General features: G+C 47.3%; 1 protein-coding gene across 8 annotated transcripts in view; it reads left to right on the forward strand.

Moving 5' to 3' along the window:
* The first annotated feature begins 1,507 nt into the window (after positions 1-1,507).
* The window catches only part of WIPF2 (WAS/WASL interacting protein family member 2), a 69,256-nt gene continuing 49,487 nt past the window's right edge, over positions 1,508-21,276 (forward strand). For 4 of the 8 annotated variants that reach the window (XM_065531535.2, XM_005584083.5, XM_045375984.3 and 1 more), the window contains exon 1: positions 1,508-1,671. The gene's annotated coding sequence lies outside the window, so the exon portion shown is untranslated. Of the gene's footprint in view, positions 1,697-2,591; positions 2,717-21,276 lie in introns of all 8 variants that reach the window. The other 4 variants (XM_045375982.3, XM_074019556.1, XM_065531533.2 and 1 more) reach the window with 3 other exon arrangements.

A 21,276-nucleotide genomic window follows, 5' to 3' on the forward strand; every position in this document is an offset into this window, starting at 1 on the left:
AGAGGATAGCTTGTACAAAGTCCCTGAGGTGGGAACTGCCGAATGGGGTACACTGCAGTGAGTGAGGAGGGGACAGGCAGGGGACTAGGTTGAAGAGCTGGGAGGCTCTGGTAAAGTGTTTAGATGCATCATCTCCCTGGCTCCATTGCTCCACCTATGGCCATGCAGGATGTGGACAGCTGAAAATCTTTACCTTGTGTCCCTGATCCCTATGCCTGCAATGTTCCCTGCCTTCTCTGATTAATAATAAAATTCCATTCATCCTTCAAGGCCCAGGTCCAAACTATTTACGAAACCTCCTTCCATTCTTTAGCAGGAATTAATTGCTCCCTTGTCTGAAGTCCACAGCACTAATCACATGCTGACTTGTATCTCAGCTAGCTGTTTATGCCAGTCTGCCCACCAACGTAGAGAGTTCCCTGAGGGCAAAGGCTCTTAGTCACCTCTGTAGCCATCTCCTGGTGTTTAGCAGGTACTCAATGTGACATTTACTTGACTAGTGGGTGGTGCTTAGTACTACTCATGGCAGAATAGAAGGAAAACAAAAATAGTAACAATTTATGCTCTATCACGTTTCCCCATTCATTACCTGATTTCGGCCTTCCAACAACTCTATGAGACAGATGGGACAGGCACTATTAGACCCATTTTACAGATAGGGTAGCTGAGGCCCTATGGCACACAGCTTGTAAGTAATGTGGACTAAGTCTCAAACTTGTCCCCTTACTTCGGATTCTGTGCTAGGAATGGAATTAAACCAAACAGTATTTTGAAGCCATAATGGAAAGCGCTTTTCTGGGTGGACTAGGGAGAGATCTTTAGTCAGCTGTCAGGGGTTAACAGCAGCTCCATCAAGGAGGGCACAAGATTTCTCTCTCTGGCCCAAGCAGCTGGAGGAGTCCACAGCACCATCCTACAGCCCTGGAAGCTGGAGGAAACCCCAGCCCGAGAAAGAAGAGACTGGTGTTCGGGTCAGGTGGGTAAGATGACGTAAATGATGACTTGTGAGCAGAGGCCTGCCTCTGTTGCTATGACAACTGGAGCATGACTACTTGGCCTTTGCAAGGTTGGCTGAGGCGGGTTCTTCGTTAATTCGAGATTAAGGAAGGATATTTAGCGGGGAAAGTGTGTGTGTGTGGGGCGGATTAAAGACGAAAGGAGTATATTCAACAATGACTGTTTAGCTCAGTGTTCTCCACCTTGGCAACACGTTACAATCACCTGCCACAATTTCCTGATGCCTAGGCTGCACCCCAGAATTAAATTAGAATTTCCAGGAGTGGGAACCAGGCATCATAGTTATTTAAATCTGCCAGGTGATTCCAATTGCAGCTAAAGTTGCAAACCCAGGTTTTAACTGGTAAGCGGCATTCTTGTGACCTTCCCAAGATGGCGGCCACTCAACCGCTTCCGCTTTACGTGGGCAGGCAGGGGGCGGGCTTCCCAGGGGCGCATGCGTCCCGCGTCTCTTCGCTCCCTGCTCCCTCCTCCTTTTTCCCCCGCCTCCATTTTGTTCGCGGACGCTGGGGACGGTGGGAGCAGATCCATTTCCGGGTTGGCAAAAGGGGCGGCGGCGGCGGCGAGAAAGAGAGCTTGCCGGGGGGCGAGCAGGGCAGGACGAAGCCGGAGCGTAGGCGGCGGAGGATTCGCTCCCAGAGCAGCTGTGGCCAGGTCGGAAAGAGGCCGGGGCGGCTGGGTCAGTCGCTGAAATGACCTGCGGACCTGAGTGGGAGGAAAGCCGGGGGGAGGGGGACTGGGGGCGGGGCTTGAGAAGAGAGGGGGGCATTAGAGGAGGAGCCGGAGGGAGAGAGGGGTCTTGGGGGCGGGGCCTGAGGGGCGGGGGGCCTGGGGACTGAATCGGAAGAACCTGGAGGAGAGAGGGCGTGGGGAATCTGGGGAGGAGTGGTCGGGTATTGGTATGGGGCTAGCGCGGACTGGGAAAATGGGGAGGAAGGTTTTTGAGAGACAGGTAATAAGGGCTCCTGAAGGATTGGGTGAGGTAAGGCGGCAGCTCAGGGTGAGGAACGAGGTAATCGTGCGCAAAGAGGGAGACGGGAACGGAAGACCTGTTGGGAACAGCTGATTAGCAGGATGCTGTGAGTGAGGAGTCCAGTGTGACATTTTGGGGATTGAGTTAAGTGGAAGCTAGCGTTTGGGAAGATGGCTCGGGAAACTGCTTACACCAGAGGGAATCTTGAGAACATTCGTTGAAAAGGAATCAGAATCGAGTTAAAGGTCGGATTGAGAATGTTGAGAAACGCATTGGAACGTCTGGAGTTGAGGGTTCATGTTGAAGTGGTGTGAAGTGAGGGAAGATGGAATATTTTTTTTTTTTAAAGGTGGGGTCTGGCTATGTTGCTCAGACTGGTCGTCTTGAACTCCTGGGCTCAAGCGATCTTCCCACCTTGGCCTCCCAGAGTGCTGGCATTACAGGTGTGAGCCACTGCGCCCGGCCAAGATGGAAATCTTAAAGTGTTCAGCATGAGTGTGTATGGTCGAGTTTTTGATCAGGAAGGAAAGTTCTTAAAGATAACATTGGGGCAAGGAACTGGTGTGTGATGGAATTTTTTTTTTTTTTTTTTTCTTTTAAGAGACGTGGTCTCACTCTGTCGTCCAGGCTGGAGTGCAGTGGCATGATCATGGCTTCTTGAAACCTTGACCTCCCGGGCTCAAAGTGATCCTCCCACCTCAGTCTCTCCAATAGCTGGGACCACAGGTGTGGCCACTACTCCTGCCTAACATATGTGTGTGTGTGTGTGTGTGTATATATATGTGTGTGTGTGTGTGTGTGTGTTTTATTGTTGTTGTTGGAGACAGAGTCTTGCTCTGTTGTCCAGACTGGTCTAGAATTCCTGGGCTCAAGTGATCCTCCTGCCTTGGCCTCCCAAAGTGCTGGGATTACAGGTATGAGCCACTGTGCCTGGCCCAGAATTCGTTTTTGTTTTTTTTTTTTTTTGAGACAGAGTCTTGCTCAGTTGCTCAGGCTGGAGTGCAGTGGTGCGATCTCAGCTCACTACAAGCTCTGCCTCCTGGGTTCACAGCCATTCTTCTACCTCAGCCTCCTGAGTAGCTGGGACTACAGGCGCCTACCACCACACCCAGCTAATTTTTCTTTTTGTATTTTTGGTAGGGACGGGGTTTCACCGTGTTAGCCAGGCTGGTCTCTATCTCCTGACCTCGTGATCCGCCCACCTCGGCCTCCCAAAGTGCTGGGATTACAGGCATGAGCCACCATGCTCAGCCAGAATTCATATGTTTTTTTTGTTGTTGTTGAGACAGAGTCTCGCTTTGTCGCCCAGACTGGAGTGCAGTGGCCGGATCTCAGCTCACTGCAAGCTCCACCTCCCGGGTTCACGCCATTCTCCTGCCTCAGCCTCCGAGTAGCTGGGACTACAGACGCCTGCCACCTCGCCCGGCTAGGTTTTTGTATTTTTTAGTAGAGACGGGGTTTCACCGTGTTAGCCAGGATGGTCTCGATCTCCTGACCTTGTGATCCGCCCGTCTCGGCCTCCCAAAGTGCTGGGATTACAGGCTTGAGCCACCGCGCCCAGCCCAGAATTCATATTTTTTAAAGGACTTGAATAATTTGTTATTGCTTTGGGCTCTCCCAGGGTCCCCATCCTTTTTCATGCTGTTATTTTTGCCTTACGGTTTTGGTTTTTGACTGTCTTACTGAATGTTTTTGGCTATTCTGTTCTCCTTTTACAAATCAGAAGAGAACTTCAGGGAGTAAGGACAGTTTTAGCCTACCTATGGATTTAGTAAATAACTTCAAGGCAAATTATTAAACTCTCATTTTTTTCCCCTTTGAAATATAGGTCTCATCTGTCCCTGCCTCTAAAAGTTTGTGTTAACACATGGGATCTTTAAAGTGGTTGCATAGAAGTGATGTCTGAAAACGAGACTGTGATATTGATATTTAGAAGACACACAATGGTACACCTGTCTGTAATCCCAGCTGCTTGGGAGGCTGAGGCAGGAGGATTGTTTGAGCCTAAGAGTTCAAGACCACTCTGGGCAACATAGCAAGACCCCGTCTCCCTCTCTCTCTTTTTTTGTTTTTAAGATAGAGTCTCGCTCTCTTGCCCAGGCTGGAGTGCAGTGGCGTGATTTCAGCTCACTGCAACCTCCGCCTCCCAGGTTCAAGCGAATCTTCTGCCTCAACCACCTGAGTATCTGGGATTACAGGCATGTGCCACAACGCCCAGCTAATTTTTATATTTTTAGTAGAGACAGGGTTTCACCATATTGGCCAGGCTGTCTCGAACTCCTGACTTTGTGATCCGCCCACCTCAGCCTCCCAAAGTACTGGGATAACAGGCGTGTGCCACCGTACCTGGCCGACCTGTCTCTTAAAGAAAAACAAGACCGGGCATGCTGGCTCATGCCGATAATCCCAGCACTTTGGGAGGCCAAGGCGGTGGATCTCCTGAGGTCAGGAGTTCGAGACCAGCCTGACCAACATGGTGAAACCCGGTCTGTACTAAAATACAAAAATTAGCTGAGCATGGTGGTGGGCCCCTGTAATCTCAGCTACCTGGGAGGCTGAGGCAGGGAATTGCTTGAACCTGGGGAGGTGGAGTTTACAGTGAGCTGAGATCGTGCCACCGCACTCCAGCCTGGGCAACAAGAACAAAACTCCACCTCAACAACAACAACAAAGACAAAAAAAGGAAACATGAGTTTCTTCCTCTCAGCCTTGCTGCTGCTGCTGTGTGTGTGTGTGTGTGTGTGTGTGTGTGTGTGTGTCTGCATGCCAGCCAGGGAAGAACTGGTTTTGATTTGATGCATGTTCAGTGTTTTTTTTTTTTTTTTTGAGACAGAGTTTCAGTCCTGTTGCCCAGGCTGGAGTGGAATGGCACAATCTTGGCTCACTGCAACCTCCGCCTCCCGGATTCAAGTGATTCCCCTGCCTCAGTCCCCCAAGTAACTGGGACTGTAGGCATGCACCACCATGCCTGGCTAATGTTTTGTATTTTAGTAGAGATGGGGTTTTACTACCTTGGTCAGGCTGGTCTTGAACTCCTGACTTCAGGTGATCCACCCGCCTCGGCCTCCCAAAGCATTGGGATTACAGGCATGAGCCACCACACCTGGCTGCATGTTCAGTTTTTAAATTCTTACTAGTGTCAACTTTTAAAAGTAAAAATTTCATATTGTGTTACATTGTGTTGGTTGCCATCAAGATGAAGATAGGGAAGTTAAGAGTTGGGGAAGGTGGAGATGAATGAAGTCAATTGATGGAGACTAGTAGAATGCAGTGTTTTTATTTATTTATTTTGAGACAGAGTCTCACTATATTGCCCAGGCTGGAGTGCAGTGGCGCAATCTTGGCTCACTGCAGCCTTCGTCTCCTGGGTTCAAGCAATTCTCCTGGCTCAGCCTCCCAAGTAGGTGGGATTACAGGCATGCACCACTGGGCCTGGCTAATTTTTGTATTTTTAGTAGAGACGGGGTTTTGCCACGTTGGCCAGGCTGGTCATTTACTAATTCCACCTTACACTTGATACTAGAGTAGTGTTTACCCTAGCTGGTACTGATAAGTTATGTGATAGCACCAAGGTGAAATGCAGGGGAGGTGTGAACATTGGAGTTTTCAGATTTTACTGATGGCTTTTACGAAGGGAAGAGACTCTAGACTCACTAGGTGTTTTTAGAAAAAAAAAAAAAAAAAGGCCAGAGACAGAAGTCTTGTTCTGTTGAAGAGAAAATTATTGGGCCGGGCGCGGTGGCTTAAGCCTGTAATCCCAGCACTTTGGGAGGCCGAGGCGGGTGGATCACACGGTCAGGAGATCGAGACTATCCTGGCTAACATGGTGAAACCCCGTCTCTACTAAAAATACAAAAAAAACTAGCCGGGCGTGGTGGCGGGCGCCTGTAGTCTCAGCTACTTGGGAGGCTGAGGCGGGAGAATGGCGTGAACCCGGGAGGCAGAGCTTGCAGTGAGCCGAGTTCACACCACTGCACTCCAGCCTGGGAGACACAGCGAGACTCCGTCTCAAAAAAAAAAAAAAAAAAAAAAAATTATTAAATGTTCTTTTCTTCTCTGATTGGGAGAGTGACCTGGTATGCTTTAGTCTGTTTTCCTGCTCTGAAATAACAGCAGAATTCATGGCTCTTGGTTTAGGCAGCTTCAGGGTAAAAACCTGCTTAATATTATGCTATTTCAACCTACAGTGTACCTTTTTGGTTTTTTTTTTTTTTTTTTGAGACACTTTTTCTCTTGTTGCCCAGGCTGGAGTGCAGTGGCACAATCTCGACTCACCGCAACCTCTGCCTCCTGGGTTCAAGCAGTCCTCCTGCCTCAGCCTCCCGAGTAACTGGGATTACAGTAACGTCATGAGTTCCCATTTTTCCTATCCTGTCCCAGTTTTCCATTGCTCTGCTTGAGCCAGTCCTGTGTGGAAAATGACAAATTACATATTTTTTCTCCCCTTTCAGTCTCTGGTGGACATCTTGTCTGTGTCACAGTTTGATACTGCCAAATTGAAAGGATTCTTCACTGCTTCAGATGGGGAGGGTGACAGAAGCTGAGCTGTTTCCTGGGTCAGAGAATGGACTGTGTCAAAGCAAAGAATAGTTGTAGAGACACAAACTGGGCCCTTAAAGCTGTGACTAACATTTTGGCAACATGCATCCCTTTGCCAAATAACTTCTTTTCTTCTTGAGTGTGATTGTTGATCTCCTTCTCAAAGTAGGCTCTTGTTGCTACTGTTCTTCACACAACTCCCAAGCAAAAGTTGGCAGAGTTCCGGTTGACTGACTGTGTCTTGAGGGATATGCCCTGGATTAGAGTGGATGGGGCGTTCCATGTCAAAATGAGGTTCATTGGCAGATCCTGAGAGCTGCTCTGCAAAGAAATAGAGGCAGTACTCTTTACTGAATGTTCTTGCAGTCCTTTATCTTTCTTCTAAATTCAAGCCTGTTTCTTATTCATCTAGTGATTAAATGCGGAATCATTGCCTTTGCCTAGCTTCGTGGGCATGGTGGAAGAGAAGACAGTATTTCCAACTATTTTTTTTCTTGTCTCATTTTCTTTTTTTTTTTTTTCTTTTTTTTTTTTTTTGAGACGGAGTCTTGCTCTGTAGCCCGGGCTTGAGTGCAGTGGCCGGATCTCAGCTCACTGCAAGCTCCGCCTCCCGGGTTTACGCCATTCTCCTGCCTCAGCCTCCCAAGTAGCTGGGACTACAGGCGCCCGCCACCTCGCCCGGCTAGTTTTTTGTATTTTTCAGTAGAGACGGGGTTTCACCATGTTAGCCAGGATGGTCTCGATCTCCTGACCTCGTGATCCGCCCATCTCGGCCTCCCAAAGTGCTGGGATTACAGGCTTGAGCCACCGCGCCCGGCTCTTGTCTCATTTTCAAGCCATTGAGCCTGAGGAACTACAGGCTAAATTTATGAGCATTTCTTCATATTATTTATGGAGGGCTACTAAAAAAAGTGCTGAATAGACCTTTATGGGGAACAACAATGTTAATAGGAAAAGAAGGTGATGTGTTTGCTAATGTACTATGTCAGTCTTAACTCTCTTTTTTTTTTTTTTGAGACGGAGTCTCGCTCTGTCGCCCAGGCTGGAGTGCAGTGGCTGGATCTCAGCTCACTGCAAGCTCCGCCTCCCGGGTTCGGGCCATTCTCCTGTCTCAGCCTCCTGAGTAGCTGGGACTACAGGCGCCCGCCACCTCGCCCGGCTAGTTTTTTGTATTTTTCAGTAGAGACGGGGTTTCACCGTGTTAGCCAGGATGGTCTCGATCTCCTGACCTCGTGATCCGCCCGTCTCGGCCTCCCAAAGTGCTGGGATTACAGGCTTGAGCCACCGCGCCCGGCCTCAGTCTTAACTCTCTTAAGATGTTGGCTTAGTTTGGCTTAAGAGCCTGCAGAAGTATGTAAGTTATCAAATAGGAGAGCCAGGAATTGGTTTCTTCTTGCCATTTAGGCTTGGCAAAGTTAGAGCAATTTGGAATAGCTGTCCAATAATGTGTTCTACTTAGTAAATACGCTCTTGTTTTTCAGGGAATAGTTAGCTAGGGAATAGTTAGCTAAGGTAGGGTTATCTCCAATATGTTTTGGGATGGATTGTGAAGATCATTCCGTTTTTATTTTGAGACAGGATCTCTCTCTGTTGCCCAGGCTGGAGTGCAGCGGTACGATCTGTAGCCTCGACCTCCCCAGACTCAGGCTCAGGTGTTCTTCCCACTTCAGCCTCCTGTGTAGCTGGGACTACAGGCGCACGCCACCATGCCTCACTAATTTTTATTTTTTGTAGAGATGGGGTTTTGCCATGTTCCCCAGCCTGGTCTTGAACTTCTGGACTCAAGCAATTCGCCGGCCTCCTCGGCCTCCCAGAGTGCTGGGATTATAGGTGTGAGCCACCGGGCTCAGCCATTATAATTGATTTTCAAAAAAATTTTAGTTTCTTAAGTTTCATGGGTTCAAATTTAGTGCCATTTGGATTTTGAGGCCCCTCAGTGGAAATAATTTGTTTTTAGCAAGTAATTATGATATTTCTAAAGTACAAATTCACTGACCTACTTTCTATGCTTCTGGAAATGCTGAATCGAATAATCCTTTTTTTTTTTTCCTTCCAATAATCCCTCTGTGAAAACATTCTCCATATGTATTCAGATTGGGATAGTTGGTTAAGGGTTAAAAAAAAAAAAAAAAAAGAATTTTCTTTTTTTTTTTTTTTTTTGAGATGGAGTCTCATGCTGTTGCCCAGGCTGGAGTGCAGTGGCACCATCCCAGCTCACTGCAACCTTCGCCTCCTGGGTTCATGGGATTCTCCTGCCTCAGCCTCCCGAGTAGCTGGGACAACAGGCGCCCACCACCATGCCTGGCTAAATTTTTTTTTTGTATTTTTAGTGGAGATGGGGTTTCACCATGTTGGCCAGAATGGTCTCGAACTCTTGACCTCGTGATCCGCCCACCTCAGCCCCCCAAAGTGCTGGGATTACAGGCGTGAGCCACTGTACCCAGCCTTTGGAATTTTCTTCTAAGGTAGTATGCTAGTATGGGATGCAATGTCTGAGATTTGTGGATAAGTGAGTTTTCCATCTTCCATTTCTGCCCTCCCAGTGATCAGCCAGTAGGGAGGATGTTTATCATTTAAGATCCAGGTGTGAGACATTTAAACTGTTTCTTTCCCTGTCTTAGAAATAAGGACAGGCCGGGCGCGGTGGCTCAAGCCTGTAATCCCAGCACTTTGGGAGGCCGAGACGGGCGGATCACGAGGTCAGGAGATCGAGACCATCCTGGCTAACACGGTGAAACCCCGTCTCTACTGAAAAATACAAAAAACTAGCCAGGCGAGGTGGCGGGCGTCTGTAGTCCCAGCTACTCGGGAGGCTGAGGCAGGAGAATGGCGTAAACCCGGGAGGCGGAGCTTGCAGTGAGCTGAGATCCGGCCACTGCACTCCAGCCTGGGTGACAGAGCGAGACTCTGTCTCAAAAAAAAAAAAAAAAAAAAGACAGAACTGTTTTTAGCAAATTTTATTTTTTTCATTTTTTAAATTTATTATTGTTATTATTATTATTATTTTTGAGACTGAGTCTTGCTGTGTCGCCCAGGCTGGAGTGCAGTGGCACAATCGCATCTCATTGCAGCCTCTGCCTCCTGGGTTCAAGCGATTCTGCTGCCTCAGCCTTTCGAGTAGCTGAGATTACAGGCGCACGCCACCACGCCCAGCTAATTTTTGTATTTTTTAGTAGAGACGGGGTTTCACCATGTTGGCCAGGCTAGTCTTGAACCCCTTACCTAGTGATCTGCCCGCTTTGGCCTCCCAAAGTGCTGGGATTACAGGTGTAAACTACCACGCTCAGCCTATTAATTTTTTTTTTCAGACAGAGTCTCGCTCTGTCAGCCATGCTGGAGTACAGTGGCACGATCTGGGCTCACTGCATGCTCCGCCTCCCAGACTCAAGCAATTCTCCTGCCTCACCCTCCTGAGTAGCTGGGATTACTGGCGTACGCCACCATGCCCGACTAATTTTTGTATTTTAATAAGATGGGGTTTCACCATGTTGGCCAGGCTGGTCTCAAACTCCTGACCTCGTGATTGCCTGCCGCACCCTCCCAAAGTGCTGGGATTACAGGCGTGAGCCACCGCGCCTGACCACAAATTTTGTATTTTAAATAAATAATACAAAATTTAAAAGACAAAAAAGTATGTAAGGAGGATGGCGGCCATGGAAGTCAGAATCCACTAAGGAGTATGTATCAAGTCACCTGATAAGAAAAAGAAAGTATATAGTGAATGCGCTTGGAAACATCTACGTTTGTCTTCCTGTCAATTCAGTTCATCTTCCTAGAGGCAACTCATATTATTATTTTCTTAAGATCTGTTCAAGGCCGGGTGCGGTGGCTCACGCCTGTGATCCCAGCATTTTGGGAGATCAAGGCGGGCGGATCACCTGAGGTCAGGAGTTTGAGACCAGCCTGACCAACATGGTGAAACCATGTCTCTGCTAAGAATATAAAAATTAGCGGGGCATGGTGGTGTGCGCCTGTAATCCCAGTTACTCGGGAGGCTAAGGCACAAGAATCGCTTGAACCTGGGAGGCAGAACGGTGAGCTGAAATTGTGCCACTGCACTCCAGCCTGGGTGACAGAGTGAGACCTTGTCTCAAAACAAAACAAAACAAGTAACAAAAACAAATTTGTTCCAGAGATACCAGGTACATATAAAGCAAATATATATATTTCTTGCATTTTTAAAAAATAGGCCAGGCACGGTGGCTCAAGCCTGTAATCCCAGCACTTTGGGAGGCCGAGACGGGCGGATCACGAGGTCAGGAGATCGAGACCATCCTGCTAACACGGTGAAACCCCGTCTCTACTAAAAAATACAAAAAACTAGCCGGGCGAGGTGGCGGGCGCCTGTAGTCCCAGCTACTTGGGAGGCTGAGGCAGGAGAATGGCGTAAACCCGGGAGGGGGAGCTTGCAGTGAGCTGAGATCCGGCCACTGCACTCCAGCCTGGGCGACAGAGCGAGACTCCGTCTCAAAAAAAAAAAAAAAAGTAGCACACTGTTAATATTATCTATGTCTTTTGCGTTTTTTTTTTTGTTTGTTTTGCTTTTTTTAAATTGTTTTTGAGATAGAGTTTCACTGTTGTTGCCCAGGCTGGAGTGCAGTAGCGTGATCTCTGCTCATTGCAACCTCCGCCTCCAGGTTTCAAGCGATTTTCCTCCCTCAGCCTCCTGAATAGCTGGGATTATAGGCATGTACCACCGTGCCTGGCTAATTTTGTAGTTTTAGTAGGGATGGGGTTTCTCCATGTTGGTCAGGCTGGTCACGAACTCCCGACCTTGGGTGATCCGCCTGCCTCTGCCTCCCAAAATGCTGGGATTACAGGTGTGAGCCACTGCGCCTGGCCCTTTTGCTTGTTTTTATGCCTCTTTTGGTGGTTACTCCATATCAGCAATAAAGATACTTGGCACCTACCCTACACTGATAGGATAGTGTTTCCAGTCTTTTACTATTGCAAACTATGCCCCAGTGAAGAAGCATATACACTTGGCTCTTTGCATGTATGACTGTATCTGTAGGGTTAATTCTTAGAAGTAGAATTGCTGAAGCTGATTTTCTTTGATGTTTGTTATTCATTTATTCAACAAGAACTTTTGAGTTCCTGCTGTGTGCCAAGTACTGTGGTAGGGGATGCAGGGGATGCAGATAGGGCAGTGAACAAATTTTCTCGGTCTTTTTTTTGTTTTTTTTTTTTGAGACAGAATCTCACTCTGTCATCCAGGCTGGAATTTAGTGGTGCACACATGGTTCATTGTAGCCTTGATTTTCTTTTTTTTCTTTTTTTTTTTTTTTTTGAGATGGAGTCTCGCTCTGTTACCCAGGCTGGACTGCAGTGGCCGGATCTCAGCTCGCTGCAACCTCCGCCTCCCGGGTTTACACCATTCTCCTGCCTCAGCCTCCCGAGTAGCTGGGACTACAGGCGCTCGCCACCTCGCCCGGCTAGATTTTTGTATTTTTTAGTAGAGACGGGGTTTCACCGTGTTAGCCAGGATGGTCTCGATCTCCTGACCTCGTGATCCGCCCGTCTCGGCCTCCCAAAGTGCTGGGATTACAGGCTTGAGCCACCGCGCCTGGCCGTAGCCTTGATTTTCTGGGCTCAAGCAATCTTCCCACCTCAGCCTCTTGTGTAGCTGGGACCACAGGTGTGTGCACAACGTCTGGCTAATTTTTAAAATTTTTTGTAGACATGAGGTCTCACTTTGTTGCCCAAGCTGGTATGGAATTCCTGGCCTGAGGTAGGAGGATCACTTGAGTCCCAGGAGAGGGAGGTTGCTGTGAGATGTTGCAGTAGCACTGCACTCCAGCCTCGGAGACAGAGTGAGACCCTGTTTCAAAAAACAACTAAAAGAGTAATAGCATAGTGAATTTTGAGGTCAGCCTCTAGAGCTTTTTTTTTTTTTTTTTCCCCTTTCAGTTCTTTTTTTTTTCGAGATGGAGTCTTGCTGGAATGCAGTGGTACGATCTCGGCTCACTGCAACCTCCGCCCCCCAGGTTCAAGCAATTCTCCTGCCTCAGCCTCCTGAGTAGCTGGGATTACAGGTGCCTGCCACCATGCCCAGCTAATTTTTGTATTTTTAGTAGAGACGGGGTTTCACCATGTTGGTCAGGCTGGTCTCAAACTCCTGACCTCATGATCCACCCACCTTGGCCTCCCAAAGTGCTGGGATTACAGGCGTGAGTCACCACGCCTGGCCCATCCTTTCAGTTCTTTAATTTACTAGATGATGAGACCATCAGTATCATAAAGAAGTCTGATGCTTGTGCAGTGAAACAGTTTTTACAAGAACTTTCCTGGATAAAACCTATTCCTTTAGTCTTGATTTCTCTTAGGTCCTGCAAATCAAACTTGGATGGCTGGATTAGCTCTTAAAATTTTAGGATCTTAGAAATTGTTTGGAGATTAGGATTATTGGGGAACAATTCTTAGATTATGGGGGATGATGGGATTATTAGTTTACCAGACTTACTATTTAGGAAACAGAAAACCAATTTACTTTTAGGGGGAGGAGCAGGGAGGAGTGTTTAAAAAAAAAAAGACTTTGGGAAGCTGTGGCGGGCGGATCACGAGGTCAGGAGATGGAGACCATCATGGCTAGCACGGTGAAACCCCGTCTCTACTAAAAATACAAAAAATTAGCCGGGCGTGATGGCGGGCGCCTGTAGTCCCAGCTACTCGGGAGGCTGAGGCAGGAGAATGGCGTGAACCCGGGAGGCGGCGCTTGCAGTGAGCCGAGATCGTACCACTGCACTCCAGCCTGGGCGACAGTGAGAGTCTGTCTCCAAAAAAAAAAGAAAAAACCTATTTACTGTTAGGGAATGTTGACTGTTTTAAAAATAATCTTCATGGTGCTAGAGAGAGAACAGATGTTCTTATTTTGAACCGATGAATATAGTATTCTGTCATACCCATCATCTAGACCATATGTCTTAGCACGACATGTAAGTCTTGTTGGGCACACAAGGTAGCCCAAGGGCCATTATAATTCTGAGTATATGAAAGCGTTTTTTACCTGCAAGTACATTGACTTTTGTTCAGAAATCACAGTACTCAAAACCCAGATGGTCCTGTTTGATTTAGTATCTTTCTTGTTTAATGGGATTAGCTTGCCCTGTTTTTATAACTTAAAGTAGACTCTTGACTTAGCAGCATATCACTAGTAATCAAGGGACGGAAATGTGCAAATTTTCTAGCATTTCAGCAAGGAGCATCTGTGTTTCTGATGGCTTAAGGGTATTAGAATGCAAGAGAAGAGACTCCTTGACAATGGAAGTCACAGCTTTGTTATTAGATTATCTGTGGTGAGTTGGGACTTAATATATTATCTTTGAAATGAGGCATGACACTTCTCTCCATGTGAAGTCTGGATCAGCATTTTATGGAGCATCTGTTTAAGTTTTCTTTCAGGCCTTTTCTTAGTGGAGACTGTCATCACTGGATTTTCCTTCTATCTGACTGTTCTGTCTGTGCTTTTCTTTTTTTTCTTTTTTTTTTTTTTGAGACGGAGTCTTGCTCTGTCGCCCAGGCTGGAGTGCAGTGGCCGGATCTCAGCTCACTGCAAGTCCTGCCTCCTGGGTTTACGCCATTCTCCTGCCTCAGCCTCCCAAGTAGCTGGGACTATAGGCGCCCGCCACCTTGCCCGGTTAATTTTTTGTATTTTTTAGTAGAGACGGTATTTCACCGTGTTAGCCAGGATGGTCTTGATCTCCTGACCTCGTGATCCGCCCGTCTCGGCTTCCCAAAGTGCTGGGATTACAGGCTTGAGCCACCGCGCCCGGCCTCTGTGTGTGCTTTTCTACTTTTATATATGGAATGTGCAGATGAAGGCAGGCTCCTGGAAGTTGGGAGCTAGTAATATGGGATACGGCTAGCTTAAAATCTGAGAAGAGCTCTTTTTTTAGTCATCAATGACTAGGTTTCAGCCTGCCTTGTGATTGTATTTTAAGTCTAAATAACAGTTTCTTAGAACAGATTCTTTGATTTTTTATTTTTTAGCAGTTAGTGGCATTACATTGAAAACAAGACCTAAAAAGAGAGTTAAGGTAATTGATTTTACTTTTTTTTTTTTTTTTTTTTTGAGACAGGATCTGGCTCTGTCACCTAGGCTCGAGTGCAGTGGTGCGATCTCTGCTCACTACAACCTCTGCCTCCTAGGCTCAAGCAATCTTCCCACCTCAGCATCCGGAGTAGCTGGGATTGCAGGCACATGCCACCACGCCTGGCTAATTTTTTTTTTTGAAACAGGGTCTCGCTCTATTGCCCAGACTAGAGTGCAGTGGCATGATCTTAGCTCATTGCAATCTCTGGCTCCTGGGTTCAAGCAATTCTCATGCTTCAGCCTCTGGAGTAGCTGGAATCACAGGTGCACGCCACCACACCCAGCTAATTTTTGCAGTTTTAGTAGGGACAGGGTTTCATCATGTTGGCCAGGCTGGTCTTGAACTCCTGACTTCAAGCAGTCCACCTGCCTTGGCCTCCCGAAGTGCTGGGATTACAGGCATGAGCCACCATTCCTGGCCTAATTTTTGTGTTTTTGTAGATGATTTCATCATGTTGCCCAGGCTGGTCTCAAATTCCTGAGCTCAGGTGATCCACCCACCTCGGCCTCCCAAAGTAATGGGATTACAGGTATGAGGCACCGTGCCCAGCCGGTAATTGATTTTAAGATTCATTTCTCTCTCTTTTTTTTTTTAATTTGAAGTAGAGTTTCGCTCTTGTTGCCCAGGCTGGAGTGCAATGGCGTGATTCAGGTCACTGCAACCTCCGCCTCCCAGGTTCAAGCGATTCTCCTGCCTCAGCCTCCTGAATAGCTGGAATTACAGGCGTGCGACACCATGCCTGACTAATTTTGCATTTTTAGTAGAGACAGGGTTTCACCATGTTGGTCAGGTTGGTCTGGAACTCCCGACCTCAAGTGATCCGCCCGCCTCGGCTTCCCAAAGTGTTCGGATTACAGGTGCGAACCACAGTGCCCGGCCGAATTTTGTATTTTTAGTAGAGACAGGGTTTCACTGTGTTGGCCAGGCTGGTCTCAAACTCCCAACCTCAGGCCTTGGCCTCCTGATCACAAGGTCAGGAGATTGAGACCATTCTGGCCAACATGGTGAAACCCCTTCTCTACTAAAAATACAAAAAGTAGCTGGGTGTGGTGGCACATGCCTGTAGTCCCAGCTACTGGGGAGGCTGAGGCAGAAGAATTGCTTGAGCCTGGGAGGTGGAGGTTGCAGTGAGCCGAGATCACACCACTGCACTCCAGCCTGGTGACAGAGTGAGACTCCGTCTCCAACGACAACAACAACAACAATAATAACATCAGCAAAAAGCAAAATTATCTGGGTATGGTGGCACACGCCTGTAGTTCCAGCTATTTGGGAGGCTTGAGAGGTAGGAGCACTTGAACTGGGTAGGTCAAGGCTGCATGCAGTAAGCCATGATCACACCACTGCACTCCAGCCTGGGTGACAGAGCGAGACTCTTTCTTCAAAAAAAAAAAGAAAAGAAAAACCATTTTTGGTATTTCAAAGAGGATATTTTAGATGTTTACAAGACCAGTGGAGGGCTGGAAGAGCATAGGTCAGGGAAACCTCGTTGCAGGAATTTTAAGAAATTGCTTCCGTTAATAATCTTAGCTGCATTAAGCACCAAAACAGGCAGTTTGCAGAAAATTAGAAATGGCTGCAAACCACATGTCTTCCATCTGTCCGAGGCCACACACGCTCTCATTGCTACTGGAGAAGCAATAATGGCATCTACCCTTCTTCCATTGTGCAAATCTTAAGTGTTGGTAGAATTAAAACCACAATGGCATTGATGGAGGATTCTGATAAATGTAGTTCCCAGGCCTCCAACTTCTCCCCAACGCCAGATAAATCCAGAAGGAAGTAGAAGTGAAAGTTACAGAGGAAAAAAAATTTAGCGCCCAGTATCATGACTGTATCATTCGTTACCTTTGCTTCCTTGTGTAGTTTTTCCCTAGATATAGTAATTGTCATTCTTTTCCTTCCTTGCTTTTTTGTTTTCTGCTTATTTTACGGAAAGTCACTAATTCATCCCTAAACTCTGACAGGTAAAAATCTCTTCTCATCATTGAAGCACATTAGTGGAGCACCTCTTCCAGAGGCTTTATGAAATGAGTCTTTGGAGAGAGAGACTTTTTTTTGAGATGGAGTTTCGCTTTTGTTGCCCAGGCTGGAGTGCAATGGCACGATCTCAGCTCACTGCAGCATCCACCTCCTGAGTTCAAGCGATTCTCCTACTTCAGCCTCCGAAGTAGCTGGGATTACAGGCATGCCTTACCATGCCAGGCTAATTTTGTATTTTTATAGAGACCGGGTTTCTTCCATTTTGGTCTCGAATTCCCGATCTCAGGTGATCCACCTGCCTTGGCCTCCCAAAGTGCTGGGATTACAGGCATGAGCCACTGCGCCTGGCCTCTGGAGAGTGGGACTTTTTTGAGGCCTTGCATATCTGAATTTTCTCCTTTCTGCCTTCATGCTTGGCAGTTTGACTGGATTTAATTTTTTTTTTTTTTTTTAGATGGAGTCTTGCTCTGTCACCCAGGCTGGAGTGCAGTGATGTGATCTCAGCTCACTGCAACCTCTGCCTCCTGGATTCAAGAGATTCTCCTGCCTTAGCCCCGCCCCGAGTTGCTGGGATTATAGGCATCCGTCACCATGCCTGGCTAATTTTTTGTATTTTTAGTAACGAAAGGGTTTCATTCACCATGTTGGCCATGCTGGTCTCGAACTCCTGACCTCAGGGTGATCCGCCCACCTCAGCCTCCCAAAGGGCTGGGATTACAGGCATGAGCCAACTATGCCCAGCCTAGATATAAAATTTTCTACTGGAGATTATGTTTCTTTGGAAATTATAAACCCTTGCTTTGTGGTCTTCTAACCCTTTTTTTCTTTTGAGACAGAGAATTGCTCTGTTGCCCAGGCTGGAGTGCAGTGGTGCAATCTTGGCTCACTGTAACCTCCACCTCCCGGTTCAAGCGATTCTTTTGCTTCAGCCTCCTGAGTAGCTGAAACTGCAGGCACGTGTAGAGATTTAGTTTTGCCATGTTAGCCAGGCTGCTCTGGAACTCCTAGCCTCAACCGATCCTTCTGGCTTAGCCTCCCAAAGTGCTAGGATTACAGGCATGAGCCACCCCACTCAGCCTGTCTTTGTTTTTTTTTGTTTTTTGAGACAGAGTCTCACTCTGTCCCCCAGGCTGAAGTGCAGTGGCGCCATCTCAGCTCACTGCAACCTCCATCTCCCCGGGTTCAAGCAGTTCCCTGCCTCAGCCTCCCGAGTAGCTGAGATTACAGGCACCTACCATCAAGCCCGGCTAATTTTTGTATTTTTAGTAGAAATGGGGTTTTACCATCTTGGCCAGGCTGGTCTTCAATTCCTGATCTCGTGATACACCTGCCTCAGCCTCCCAATGTTTCTAACTTTTAATAGTGGCATTATGAAGTTTGATGCTGTTTTGACTCTAGATTCTTTGTATGGGATCTATTTTTCCTCTGGAAGACTTTAGGATCTTGCCTATATCCCTGGCATTCTGAAATGCAACCATGTTGTGCCTTGGTGTGGATATTTAAAAATTCATCACACTCAGCATTCAGTGGACCTTTTCAGTCTGGAAGCTTATTTCAGTCTATCCTGGGAAATTTTTTTGTATTATTTCTTGTATTGATAATGTATTCTCACTTTGATAATTATTTATCTCCTCTGTCTTTCTGGGAACTCAGATGGTGAAACTCCTAGGTTGGTATTCTTAATACCAACTAGGTTTTTTTTCCTAGTCAACTTTTTTTTTTTTTGAGGCAGAGTCTCACTTTGTCGTCCCAGCTGGAGTGCAGTGGTGCGATCTTGGCTCACCGCGGTCTCTGCCTCCTGGGTTCAAGGGATTCCCCTGCCTCAGCCTCCTAAGTAGCTAGGATTACAGGCGCGTGCCACAACACCCGCCTGATTTTTGTATTTTTAGTAGAGACAGTCTTACCATGTTGGCCAGGCTGGTCTCAAACTCCTGACCTCAAATGATCTGCCTGCCTTGCCCTCCCAAAGTGCTTCAGATAACAGGTGTGAGCTACCACGCCTGATCCTAATTTTCCATTTTTTTTCCTTCATTCAATTTTTGTGAGATTTCCTTAGCTGTTCTTCCAACTCTCTATTATCTTTTAAATTCCTGTTATCAGTTTGTTTAAGTTCCAAGGGCTTTTTTTTTTTTTTTTTTTTTTTTTTTTTTTTTTAGATGAAGTCTCACTCTGTCGCCCAGGCTGGAGTGCAGTGGCGTGATCTTGGCTCACTGCAAGCTCCGCCTCCTGGGTTCAAATGATTCTGCTGTCTCAGCCTCCTGAGTAGCTGGGATTACAGGCGCGCACCACCACGCCCAGCTAATTTTTGTATTTTTAGTAAAGATGGGGTTTCACCTGTTGGTCAGACTGGTCTCAAACTCCTAACCCTGTCTCTGTTAAAAAAAAAAAAAAAAAGCCAGGTGTGATGACGTGCACCTGTAATCCCAGCTACTCGGGAGGCTGAGGCAGAATTGCTTGAACCCGGGAGGTGGAGGTTGCAGTGAGCCAAGGTGGTGCCATTGCACTCCAGCCTGGCAACAGAGGGAGACTCTGTCTCAAAAGAAAAAAAAATAAAAAAAAACTCTTGATCTTGTGATCCACCTACCTTGGCCTCCCAATGTCCTGGAATTACAGGTGTGAGCCACCACCGCCGGCTCCAAGGGCTCTTTTTATTATCTGAATTTTACATGTATTTTTGGACATTGTCAGAAATTCTGTTTTATTTGCTTTGATTCTTTCGTGTTAGAGATCTTCTTCAGTTGTCTGAAATTCTTAGCTGCTTATTCAATTTTTATTATTTATTTATTTGAGATGGAGTCTGGCTCTGTTGCCCAGGCTGAAGTACAATGGCATGATCTTGGCTCATCTGCCTTCCTGGTTCAAGCAATTCTCCTGCCTCAGCCTCCCAAGTAGCTGGGATTACAGGCACCAGCCATCATGCCCGGCTAATTTTTGTAGTTTTGTAGAGACAGTTTCACCATGTTGACCAGGCTGGTCTTGAACTCCTGACCTCAAGTGATCTGCCTGCCTTGGCCTCCCAAAGTGCTGGGATTATAGGTGTGAGCCACCGCACCTGGCCTTATTTATTTATTTACTATTTATTTTTTGAGACAGAATCTCACTCTGTTGCCCAGGCTGGAGTGCAGTGGCATGATCTCGGCTCACTGCAAACCGCCGCCTCCTGGGTTCAAGCGATTCTCCTGCCTCAGCCTCCCAAGTAGCTGGGATTACAGGCGCGTGCCATCACACCTGGCTAATTTTTGTAGAGATGGGGTTAGTAGAGATGGGGTTTCACCACCTTGGCCAGGCTGGTCTCAAACTCCTTACCTCGTGATCTGCCCGCCTCGGCCTCTCAAAGTGCTGGGATTACAGACACGAGCCACCGTGCCCGGCCATTTATTTTTTAAGAGATGGGGTTTTGCTGTGGGGCCCAGGCTGGACTCAAACTCCTGGGCTCAAGTTATACCTCCAGGTAGCTGAGACTACAGGCTCATGTCACTGTGTCTGGCTTCTTTTTAAAAATGAGACACTAAGAAGTTCATCAAGTGGTGGACACTGCTATAGGGTATTGGGATTACAGGCAGGCTGGTAAAAGGACTCCTCCAGTCCCCTGCCTAGAGAGTATAAACCAGTGGCAGGTGTTTGAGTATAAGTCTGGCTGCCAATGTTTTTGGAGCCAAGTGAGAGAAAAGAGCTGGGGACGGAGGAGAGGTCTCACTGTTGACTTATTAGGCTTTCCACTTGACACCCTTATTTCAGTCACGGCCCTTAGCTGTGACTTAATTCCTTTGGACTCTTTGGGTCAGCTTTTCTTTCTTTCTTTCTTTCTTTCTTTTTTTTTTTTTGAGATGGAGTCTATCGTCTAGGCTGGAGTGCAGTGGCGCTATCTTGGCCCACTGCAACCTCTGCCACCCGGGTTCAAACGATTCTCCTGCCTCAGCCTCCCAAGTAGCTGGGATTACAGGCCTGCCACTGCACCCGGCTAGTTTTTGTATTTTTAGTAGAGACGGGGTTTCACCATGTTGGCCAGGCTGGTCTTGAATTTCTGACGTCAGGTGTGCCACCTGCCTCGGCCTCCCAAAGTGCTGAGATTACAGGCGTGAGCGCTCGCGCCCAGCCTGGTTCAACTTTTCTAATTTGCTTGGCAGCATGGGGAAAGATGAAGGAATCCATTTTTTTTAATTTTATTTATTTATTTATTTATTTTTTTAGACTGAGTCTGGCTGGAGTGCAGTGGCCGGATCTCAGCTCACTGCAAGCTCTGCCTCCCGGGTTTACGCCATTCTCCTGCCTCAGCCTCCCGAGTAGCTGGGACCACAGGCGCCCGCCACCTCACCCGGCTAGTTTTTTTTGTATTTTTTTTAGTAGAGATGGGGTTTCACCGTGTTAGCCAGGATGGTCTCGATCTCCTGACCTCGTGATCCGCCCGTCTCGGCCTCCCAAAGTGCTGGGATTACAGGCTTGAGCCACCGCGCCCGGCCGGGAATCCATTTGTTATACAGACTTTCTGGGTTTTTTTTTTTTTTTTTTTTTTTGAGATGGAGTCTTTGTCGCCCAGGCTGAGATCGCAGTGGTGTGATCTCAGCTCACTGCAACCTCCACCTCCCAGGTTCAGGTGATTCTCCTGCCTCAGCCTCCCAAGTAGCTGGGAACTACAGGCATGAGCCACCACACCCGGCTAATTTTTTTGTA

This window comes from Macaca fascicularis, chromosome 16 (genome assembly GCF_037993035.2).
Source record: "Macaca fascicularis isolate 582-1 chromosome 16, T2T-MFA8v1.1".
Taxonomy (NCBI): Eukaryota; Metazoa; Chordata; class Mammalia; order Primates; family Cercopithecidae; genus Macaca; species Macaca fascicularis.